An 11,509-nucleotide genomic window follows, 5' to 3' on the forward strand; every position below is an offset into this window, starting at 1 on the left:
ATGTAGAAGATGACATTTTCCAGCCCCCTGAAGTTAGGCAGGGCCATAAACTGGTTTTGACCAATAGAAATATGAGCTGAGGTGATGTGTGCCACTTCAGTCTGAGGCACTGGAAAGACCACATAATTCTCTAATCTTTCTATTGCTGATGTGGTGGCCAAGGAGGCTGTGTGTTTCAGATGGTACAGCTACAGGATGGTGGAGTCTCCTTTAGTCTGGGACCCTGCCTATGCTGATGCATAATGAGCAAAAAATAAAAAGTTATTTTGTAAACCACTGAGATTTGGGGGTTGTTTGCTACCACAGCATAACAACCTGTCCTAACTAATACGCTAATTCAGCTATACTCTGACTAAATAAAAATTCAGACTTGGGGCCTTGGTCAATATAAGAAAGAATAATTTTTCAAAAGTCAGAGGAAGCTTCAGAAATAACAGAGCAGAGCTGTGCATTTCCAACTCTATACATCTCAAAGGGATTTTTCACAAACCCACAATGTGAAGCAAAAAGCCCTCAAAAGGCAGATTATGAGTTATGGGACAAGTTGTTCTTGACCCAGCAAAATCATGCTCCTTTAGATCCCTATCATCAAATCTTTGTACAAATCCTTCTAAGCAAAGTTCAGCCATCTACACACCACCCAGTGAAGCTTGTAGTTACATCCCTGGATTTTCCGTCTCTAAATTGACATTCTTATTCTTCAGAGGGCATGGATCCCACATCACACAAGCCTTGTGCCGGGGGAGTAGGAGAACTTGACAGCTCATGAGAAGTAGATATATATAGGTATCTTCACCTTAACATTAGTAATCTATTCCTGAAAAAGCAATCATTCTGAGTAAAAACTCTAACCAGGAGCCTCTTTCCCAATATTTAAAATGTGAAAAATATAATGAGTCACACTTTAACACAAAGCCCCCAAATAATTTCCTAAACATAATTAAACACAAGAAACACCTACATATAAATAATAAACTATTGTATTAAGATGAAAATTTCTGGGACTTCCCTGGTTGTGCAGTGGTTAAGAATCAGCCTGCCAATGCGGGGGACACGGGTTTGAACCCTGGTCTGGGAAGATCCCACATGCCACGGAACAACTAAGCCTGTGCGCCACAACTACTGAGCCTGCGCTCTAGAGCCCGTGAGCCACAACTACTGAGCCCGCGCGCCACAACTACTGAAGCCCGCAAGGCTAGAGCCCGTGCTTCACAACAAGAGAAGCCACCGCAATGAGAGGCCTACATGCCGCAACGAAGAGTAGCCCCCGCTTGCCCCTACTACAGAAAGCCCACACGCAGGAGACCCAACGCAGCTAAAAAGAAAAAAAAAGATGAAAATTTCTTAAAACATCACTTCCTGATCACCAGTTATTATAATTATTAATAACTAGTTGCTTTGTGTGCAGTAACATGGCCTCCTTAACACCATGAACATCTGCACATCCCTTTTGTAGACAGGCCAATCTATACATTTGTCAAAATATTTACATGACTCTGATATTTAAGTGAATTTCTGGTTTAACTTGAAACTTTTCCTATATGTCATATTTTTAAATGTTGTATTGAGGTTTATGGATGTAAACATAAATTTTTCCAGTCTAAACATCAACCCAAAATCAATACACTGAGATGTATGTACATTCTCAGGCAATGTTCAAGATTCTGAGTCAGACGATAGCATATTAAATAAATGAAAGATTTCTATAAAACAGCAATTCTGAGTACTCACAAATTTAGTGGTAATGAAGTAGTTAATAACATAGAAAATGTTCAAGATCTGGTTAGATTACAAAACAACTGGGCATCATGTGGTCTTATTTGTAAAATACATGTATTTATTAACATAGACAATATAGACAGACAGATCAGACTGAACATATCTGGGAAGTTTTATCCTTAAAGATTACTTTGGTTATTTCTGGGTTGTGATCTTCAATTTTCTTAGTTTTGCTTAAGTGTAGTTTTTCAATAACCACGCATTAATTTTTAAATGCGTATTTTAAAGTTCTGTTAAGTATAAGCTACTCCCAAACGGCAGATGAAAAAGGAAATACTTTCTTTTTTTTTAAACAATCTTCCTTTGAACATGAAATAATAGCTCAGGATATTCTAAAAACAGTTCTTTTTCACAGAATGGCTTTTGTTGTTTTTGCTTCCTCAGCTCCCAATTGTTGCAAACTTCTTGATTTGGTAACTACATTTATGTGTGCTGGAGACCTGCCTGGAAAAGAACTAAAAGTCATTCAGACCAAGTCCTGTGTATAAGTGATGCTTCCTTTCAGCTCTTCTTGCCAGATAGGTTTATTATGTTTCTGCACCTGCCCTATTTGCCTCAGTGTTCTCTGAACAGCTATAGAATCATCTTGCTCCATTGGTCATACTTTGTATTTCTTTTTAACACTTTTTTTTTTAAAGACTTTTTTGATGTGGACCATTTTTAAAGTCTTTATTGAATTTGTTACAATATTGCTTCTGTTTATGTTTTGGTTTTTTTGGCCATGAGCCATGTGGGATCTTAGCTCCTCAACCAGGGATCGAACCTGTACCCCCCCCCTGCATTGGAAGGCGAAGTCTTAACCACTGGACTGCCAGGGAAGTCCCAATACTTTGGATTTCTGATGATTAGAATGAAAATTGCAGGAAATATAGGTGACTCAGTTCACCTCCATAGAGTTCTTATGGGATCAGTTTGACTCAGATATGATATGACATGACAATGACTGCTCTGGTCATTCAAATATCTTCCTCTTATGAACTCTCATAGCATACTATCAGGGTAAACGAGTGCCCTTTTTCATCCTTTACTTTGGACATTCGTATACAAGTTTTATCTCCCCCATTACATTATTTGTAATTTAAAAATAGAGATTCTCACTTTTTAAAAGTACTTTGTCTCCCTGAGTTCTAGATTAGGATTTTGCATATTTGCAATTTCTTAATAAATGTCTAATGCCTGACCCAAAGGAATTCATTATAAAAATACGTGAAGTTGTATGCACAAGAGTACTTTTGGGACAATTTCACAATTAAAATATAGAAATATAAATGCTCTTTAGTAGGCAGTAAAGCTAATAAATTAAGGTGCATCTCGATAATGAAATACTACATAGTGACTTTAAAATATAATTGCTACACAGTCAAGGCATTATTAAATGAGGCAGGGAGGTTACAGAATTTATATGAGATACCACTCTATAAAATCCCACAGAAAAATACTTGAAATATATCCATCAAATATTAAGAATATTTACCTTTAGATGAATTACATTTTTAGCAAAATTTCTAGATTTTTGCATTAAGCTAATATATTTCATAATAAAAGACATAACAGTACTTTCCATTTAAACAAAAATAAATAACTAGAGTTGTAGCTGACATTTATTTTCCTGGCAGCAGAAAAATTATGAGCAATCGAGCCAATGTCTATAACACAAGTGGGGACAAAAAAGGAAATTAGTATGATTGAAACAAATTACAACTAAAAGTCCTTTAACATATTCTCTGGTGCACTGAAATAGCTTCATTATCAAAAACATCCTGTGAATGACCAATTTTCAAGACAGTGCAATTTCCAGTTTAAGTGAGACAGTGAACACACAGCAGAATGCATGGTGTCAGATATGTAGCCAGTTTCTTCTCCATTCAATTACCCATTAAAAAATTTGGGGATGGGATCTTTGCAAAATTTGAGTACTTTTTTATTCATCATTTTCAGAGTTGTATCATTACAGTATTTTCCTTGTTCTGGTTAACTCTCTGTAAGCATATGTTTATTAGCTGAATAATATTCCATCACATGAACGTAGTATGTGATGGAAACTTCCTCTTCTAACTCCCTGTTGTTGGCACAAATTTTGGACAACATCTCAAAGGCTATTATTACCGGGCATTACTGTCTTTGATTGCAGTTCTAAATTTTTAAGGGTCATGAATCTCTTTGAAAATCTTATGAAATCATAAACCTTCTTTCAAGAAAAAAATCAAATAAATAAGTATCTGCAAGGACTTCCCCGGTGGTCCAGTGGCTGAGACTCTGTGCTCCCAATGCAGGAGGTCCAGGTTCAATCCCTGGTCCGGGAGCTAGATCCTGAATGCATGCCACAACTAAGAGTTCACATGCCACAACTAAGAGGCCCGAATGGCATAACTAAGATGCCACAACTATGAGCCTGCAAGCCGCGGTGAGCATTCTGCGTGCCGCAACTAAGACCCAGCGCAGCCAAAATAAATAAATAAATAAGTATTAAAAAAAAAAGTATCTGCAAAAACTGCATAAAATTTCATGGCGTCTGCAGAGCCCTGAAGTCTAAGGGTGGGAGCCTGGACCTTCTTTAAAAACCCTGCTGTAACCACTTATTTACAAACACCAAGTACTACTAGCTAATATTCTTTTTTTTGTTTTTTTCATAACTTATCAAAAGAACAACATGGATTTGGCCGGAAACAAATTTAAGACACAAAACCCAAAATGCCCCATATCAAATTAGATCTGGTTACTGAAACAAAGTTTTATCCCAGATTTGTGAATCTAGACTTCTGAGATAGGTCCCAATCACATTCTTACTCCTAAAAGCCAGAACAGCAGAAGGCCTTGTTCATCAACCCAGACTGTGAAAATCAAAAATATTAATAACAAGTGTTACATGAGCCAGGGTATCTGTGTACAATTATGCAGGGGCCATTACTCATGAATCAACAAATCACGACCCTCCAAAAGATGTAGATCTATGCCAACAGAACCCTTTGCTGCATAAATGGTATAAAGGAGAAAGAGAATAATTTGACAATAAAAAAGGAACATCAGGAAACTAGCTGTACTAGACATTAAAATGTACTGTAAAGTCTCTATAATTAAAACAGTGTGGTAGTAGTGCATAAATAGACAAACCAACCAGTGGAACAGAACAGAAGGCCTAGAAATAGAACCAAGTATCAATATAGATGGACATTTAGTATATGATAGAGATGGCATTTCAAATCAGTGGGGCAAAGATAAAATTCTTAATAAATGGTGCTGGGAAAACTGGATAGCCATTTAGAAAATACAAAATTAAATCCATACCCCATTCCATACACAAAATTAAACTCCAAATGGATCAGGGTGCTAGATGTAAAAGATGAAACCATACAGTCATTAGAAGATAACACATGTAAATTCCCCTTTAATCCTGAGATTTAGAAAGGCTTTCTAAATCCAGAAGCAATAAAGGAAAACATTGGTAATTTGACTACATAAAAATAAAAATATTCAACGACAACACCATAAACAAAGTAAAAAGACAACTGTCAAACTGGAAGAAAATACTTGCACCATACATCACAGATGAGGAACTAATATTCCTAGTGTGTAAAGAATTCTTAAACATTGTGACAAAGCACCAGAAAAACCAAACCCCCCCCAAAAAACAAACAACAAACAAAAAAACCCCGTGAAAGTAAATAGGAAAAAGAGATGGACAATTCACACACACAAAAGATGTAAAAAAGGCCCTTAAGGATATGTATGAAAAGATGTCTATCAACATAGTACTGCAAGTCCTAGCCAGAGCAGTTGGGCAAGAAAAAGAAATAAAAGGCATCCAAATTGGAAAGGAAGAAGTAAACTTATCTCTGTTCACAGATGACATAATCTTATATATAGAAAACCCTAGAGATTACACACACACACACACACACCATTAGAACAAAAAAATGAATTCAGCAAAGTTGCAGGATACAAAATCAACACACAAAAATCAGTTGCATTTCTATATAGACTAACAATGAACAATCAGAAAAGAAAATTAAAAAAAACAAATCCATTTATGATAGTATCAAAAAAACCAAAATACTTAGGAATAAACTTAACTAAGGAAGCAAAAGACTTATACATTGATAACTACAAAGATTGCTGAAAGAAATGAAAGAAGACATAAATGGAAAGATATCCTGTGTTCAAGACTTGGAATACTTAATATTGTTAAGATGCTGCTATGGACTTAGAATTGTGTGTGTCCTCCCCGCCCCATTCATATGTTGGAAGCCCTAACCCCTAATGTCACTGTATTTGGAGATAGGGCCGTTATGGAAGTAATTGCATTTAAATGACGTCATAAGGGTGGGGGCCTGATATGATAGCAGTAGTGTCCCTATAAGAAGAGACACCAGAGAGCTCACTCTCTCTGCCATGCGAGGACTCAGTGAGAAGGTGGCACCTTGATCTCCGACTTCCAACCTCCATAATTGTGAGAAAATAAATTTCTGTTGTTTAAGCCACGCAGTCTATGGTATTTTGTTATGGAAGCTTGAGCTGACCAAGACAGATGGCAATACTACCTAAAGTAACATACAGATTCAATGCGATCCTTATGAAAACCCCAATGATTTTTTTGAAGAAATAGAAAAATCCATCCTAAAATTCACACGGAATCTCAAGGGACGCCAAATAGCCAAAACAATCTTACTCTCACACTTCTTGATTTCAAAACTTACTACAAAACTTACCAAAGATGGTAATCAAAACAGTGTGGTACTGCCAAAAAGACAGATATCTAGACCAATGAAATAGAATAGAAATCCTCACATATATGGTCAAATAATTTTCAGCAATGGAGTCAAGACCATTTGATAGGGGAAAGGACAGTCTTTTCAACAAATGGTGTTGGGAAAACTGGATATCCACATGCAAAAGAATAAAGTTGGACCTGTACCTAATACTACATTAAAAAATTAACTCAGGGCTTCCCTGGTGGCGCGGTGGTTGAGAGTCCGCCTGCCAATGCAGGGGACACGGGTTCGAGCCCTGGTCCGGGAAGGTCCCGCATGCCATGGAGCAGCTGGGCCCGGGCGCTGCAGCTGCTGAGCCTGCGCTCTGGAGCCCGTGGGCCACAGCTGCTGAGCCCGGGTGCCACGGCTGCTGGGGCCCGTGTGCCTAGAGCCCGTGCTGGGCAACGGGGGAGGCCACTGCAATGAGAGGTCCGCGCACCGCAACGAAGCTCGCCGCAACCAGAGAAAAGCCCGGGCGCAGCAATGAAGACCCAACACAGCCAAAAATAAAACAAATAAAATAAAAATAAATAAATTTAAAAAAAAAATTAACTCAAAATGGATCAAAGATCTAAACATAAGAGCTAAAACTATAAAACTCTTAGAAGAAAACGTAGGGAAAAATCTTCATAACACTAGATTTAGCAATTATTTCTTGGATATGACAACGAAAGCACAGGCAACAAAAGAAAAAACGTGTTGTAGACTTCATCAAAATAAAAAACTTTTGTGCATCAAAGGATACTGTCAACAGAGTGAAAATACAATCCATGGGATGGGAATATTTGCAAATCATATGTTTGATAAGGGATTAATATTCAGAATATATAAAGAACTCCTAGAACGCAACAACAAAAAACAAACAAACCCCGGTGGCCTCGTGGTTAGGATTCCAGGCTTTCACTGCCATGGCCCGGGTTCAATCCCTGGTCAGGGAACTGAGATCCTGCATGCTGCACAGCGCAGCCAAAGGACATTTCTCCAAAGATACACAAATGGCCAACAAACAACGTGAAAAGATTTCCTACATCACTAATAATTAAAGGAATGCAAATCAAAACCATAATGAGATACCACTTCACACTCATTAGGATGGCTATTATATAAAAAAAGCAGAAAATAACAAGCATTGGCAAGGATGTAGAGAAATCAGAACCCTTGTGCACTGCCAGTGGGAATGTAAAATAGTGCAGCTGTTGTAGAAAATGGTATGGTGATTCCTCAGAAAATTAAACATACCATGTGATCCAGCAATTCAACTTCTGGATATATACTCCAAAGAAGTGAAAGCAGGGACCTGAACAGATATTTGTAAACCCATGTTCAGAGCAGCATTATTCACAATAGCGAAAAGGTGTTAGCAACCCAACTGCCCACTGATAAATCAATAAACAGAATGTGGTATATATGTACAATGGAAAATTATTCAGACTTAAAAAGGAAGGAAACTCTGACATATGCTACAACATGGATGAATCCTGAAGATATTACGCTCAGTGAAATAAGTCAGTCATAAAAGGTCAAACACTGTATGATTCCACTTATGTGAGGTACCTAGAATATTCTAATTCATAGAGATAAAAAGCAGAATGGTGGTTTCCAGGGGCTGGAGGAAGGGGCGAAGGGAATTATTGTTTGATGGGTACAGAGTTTCGGTTTTTGAAGATGAAAAAAGTTCTGGAGATGAATGGTGGTGATGGCTGCACAATGCAAATGGAGTTAATGTTACTGAACAGCATAATTAAAATGGTAAATTTTATGTTATGTATATTTAACCATAAAAACCCCCAAGAAACTGAGATTGGTTGGCTACCTACAATGGGTGATTGGGAACAGTGTGGAAAGAATGGGGGAATGGAATTGGGAGAGAAGGAATGATGGAGGAGTAACTGAGTAGATCCTCTGGTCTAATACTAACTTTCAGAACCATGTTAATGTTTCACATACTCAAAAAATAATTAAAATCAACCAGGATGTGTGTTTGGGAACCCCAAATAAAATACAAACAGTAACAAATGAATCTATGTATATTACAAATGAGTAACATTACCATACATATGGGTGTAGGGAAAACTGTATTTTTATTTATTTTATTTTTTTGGGGGGGGGTACTGTATTTTTACTATGAACTGTAAGACTAAATACAAAAAGAACTGTATGGGGTTTGGGGATATGTGTTAGAACTACTTTCTACTCAAGACTGAGCAAATAAATAAATATATTGTGGTTAATGAGAGCCGAGTTTTTCACTGTTAGAGAAGGGAGTTACAGAAGAGGAAATGGAGATGGCTAGAAGAAGCCCTGTGGTATTGAACTGGAATTGGAGATATCATATGAAATCATGGATTACCTGTATAGGTATACATACAGATAGATACAGATGTGTGGGTACAGATGCATATATTTCATATCTGAGAAAGTCAAGAAGCAAAGACATCCCAGTAGCAATAAGCACATCTAATCTTGGTTTCTAAATATAATTTTCTAATAAAAGGAGCCAGTGATCCCTGGGAAATTTGCTGATTCCAGGACTAGGGCTGGGAAAGTACAGTATCAACCTGGAACATCCTGCGGTGCAGGAAAATAAGGAAGTACTAAAAAAAAAAATAAACAAATAAAGGGGATACGTTGAAAGGATACAGGAGCCAATCCAAAGGGTTTCCCAGTGGCCAAATATGGGACAATTCGAGCAATAAAATAGTGATAGTAATGGATTATAACCTATAGTATTAAAAAAATCCAGACTATACTTATGTAAGTTAGTAAATAAATTAAATGGGGAGAAGGAAAATCTATTTGTAACAGAATTATAATTAATAAATGTAGAAGGAATAACAATCCGGAAAAAAAAAAAATCACCGTCTTTTGGCAAATACCTGGTAATAAATTTTCAGGCAGGAATTATCAATGGATGTAGTAGGTGGAAGTAGGATGAAAAACAGCATAATTTTATAGACCTAAAGTATTTCTCCATGAGAAACATTAATTATAATGGAAAGAGTGACTTTGCGGTGGAGAAACCTGGCAAATAAAATTAACACCACCAATAATGAGACAAATTAATCTCATGTGTCTCCTGATAAGATGCACTGAGAATACATCACTTTTGGGGTAGTCTTGCCTCAACTGCATAATCTGAATTTAATTATGAGGAAGTATCAGACAACCTCAAATTGAGGAACATTCTACATTGCAGTATTTACAAAATAAATGGCCAGTTCACCTCAAGAGTGTCAAGGTCATGAAAGACAAAGAAAGATTGAGTAACCGTGCCAGATAAAAGAAGACTAAGGAGAGTTACCAACTTAACTGCAACATATGATCCTGGATTGGATCCTTGTCCAGAAACAGGACACTAAGGGACACTGATGAAATTTGAATAAGGTTTGTAGATTGGTTATTTATCAGCGTTAATCTTCTGGCTTTGATAGAGAAGCTGGGTTAAGAGTATTTGGGAATTCTATTTTTGCAACAGTTTTAAGTGTAAAGCTAATTCAAAATGAAAAGTTTAAAAACATTTAGATTAACGTTAGGTGTGTAGGGAGTATGGAAGGTATGGGCCTTTCAGTTCACCTCCATAGCACTCAGTAATTCACTCCAATGGCAAATACTGGACACCAGTTCACTTGAAGGTAGGTGGTGGTGTGTGTCTTTGTTAGGCAAGAAGTTTCAGGAGAAGGAAAGAAAAGCACGTGTTAAAAAAAAAAAAAAAAAAAAAAAAGCCCAAAATGGGGTCATGTGCCCCCATAACAGCAAACAAGACAATTCCAGTTTCAATCTCTCTCAAGAAAATGTGCTCCTAAATAAAAACTCAACAAACAAACAAACAAAAAGAAAATGTGCTCTTTAAACCGTCAATCTGAAATTTCCTGATTAGCACTAGTGAGGTAATCTGCATGATAAGACCCCTGCCATTCCCTTCCCCTAAAAGATGTCACGGCCTAAAACAATCCTCTTTTCTTTTGCTAATAACTTCCTTGCCCCACTTTCCTACTGCCTATAAAAACCTTCCATTTTGTACAACTCCTTGGAGTATCTCTCTACTTGGTAGATGGGACGCTGCCTGATTCATGAATTGTTGAATAAAGCCAATTAATCTTCACATTTGGCTGAATTTTGTTTTTTTAACACACATCACGAAAAATAACACGGGTTTCAGGGAAAGAAGAAAAACATGCACGGAGAACTTGGCTTTTGGATGTTCAATAATAATTCTTTCCTTCTCCTCTCAACACGTCTCTTGGAGAAGAGTCAAGGAAAAGCAATCATAAGGGACCAGCGCATTTTTAAAGGGTCATCGCCCGACCCTCCCACACTGGGGAGGGAGAGCAGAGAAGACTGGACATCATGCCCAATCTCGGTGTTACAGGGAAAGGCTGAGGTTATCACTGTCCAGGGCCATAATCTGTCAGAGCACTGGAGTCACAGGCACCTCACACCCACACACTTGGTGCTGAACAAATGGTCAGTGTCACACAAACACAAACACATATCCACTCTTAGAACACACAATGAAACATGATCATAGACACCTCCACAGCCTTATACACAGCCACAATCTCACACCCACTAAGGCACACACAGTCGCACAATCTACTCACCACCATGACACACAAAGACACATTCAGAATCGTGTATTGTTAGCCCGCTCGCGCCAGCGCGCAAAAACCCAATGCTCTCTGGACACGCCCTGTCCCCGCCCCGGACTCCCAGACCCCTCACCTTCTGCCTCCCCGTGGTCGCGTCCGCGGCCCTGCGGAGCTAACAACCTCGCCACGACGTCAAGAGACACGTAACGCTGGGCCACTGTGGACTCTGGGAAATGTAGTCCAAAGCCAGACAAGCTACAGAGAAAATGGCGTCCTCATACCTCAGAGTATGGGCTTGGTTCGTTTGACGCTGCCCTCGGGAGGCTTCAAAGAGGGGGTTGGGGTTCCGGCTCCAAACCTTCCACCAGGCTTGAGCTGATCTTCCTCCAAGGC

General features: G+C 38.2%; 1 protein-coding gene and 1 long non-coding RNA gene across 2 annotated transcripts in view; one reads left to right on the forward strand and one right to left on the reverse strand.

Moving 5' to 3' along the window:
• LOC137753450 (uncharacterized) overlaps positions 1 to 2,325 on the forward strand; it is a 46,340-nt gene extending 44,015 nt beyond the window's left edge. The window contains exon 3 of the long non-coding RNA XR_011071484.1: positions 2,164 to 2,325. This is a non-coding gene — a long non-coding RNA (uncharacterized lncRNA). The remainder of the gene's footprint in view (positions 1 to 2,163) is intronic.
• ZNF565 (zinc finger protein 565) overlaps positions 1 to 11,459 on the reverse strand; it is a 33,005-nt gene extending 21,546 nt beyond the window's left edge. The window contains exon 1 of the mRNA XM_068528582.1: positions 11,398 to 11,459. The gene's annotated coding sequence lies outside the window, so the exon portion shown is untranslated. The remainder of the gene's footprint in view (positions 1 to 11,397) is intronic.
• Positions 11,460 to 11,509: the final 50 nt, after the last annotated feature.

This window comes from Eschrichtius robustus, chromosome 19 (assembly GCF_028021215.1).
Source record: "Eschrichtius robustus isolate mEscRob2 chromosome 19, mEscRob2.pri, whole genome shotgun sequence".
NCBI classification, from domain to species: domain Eukaryota; kingdom Metazoa; phylum Chordata; class Mammalia; order Artiodactyla; family Eschrichtiidae; genus Eschrichtius; species Eschrichtius robustus.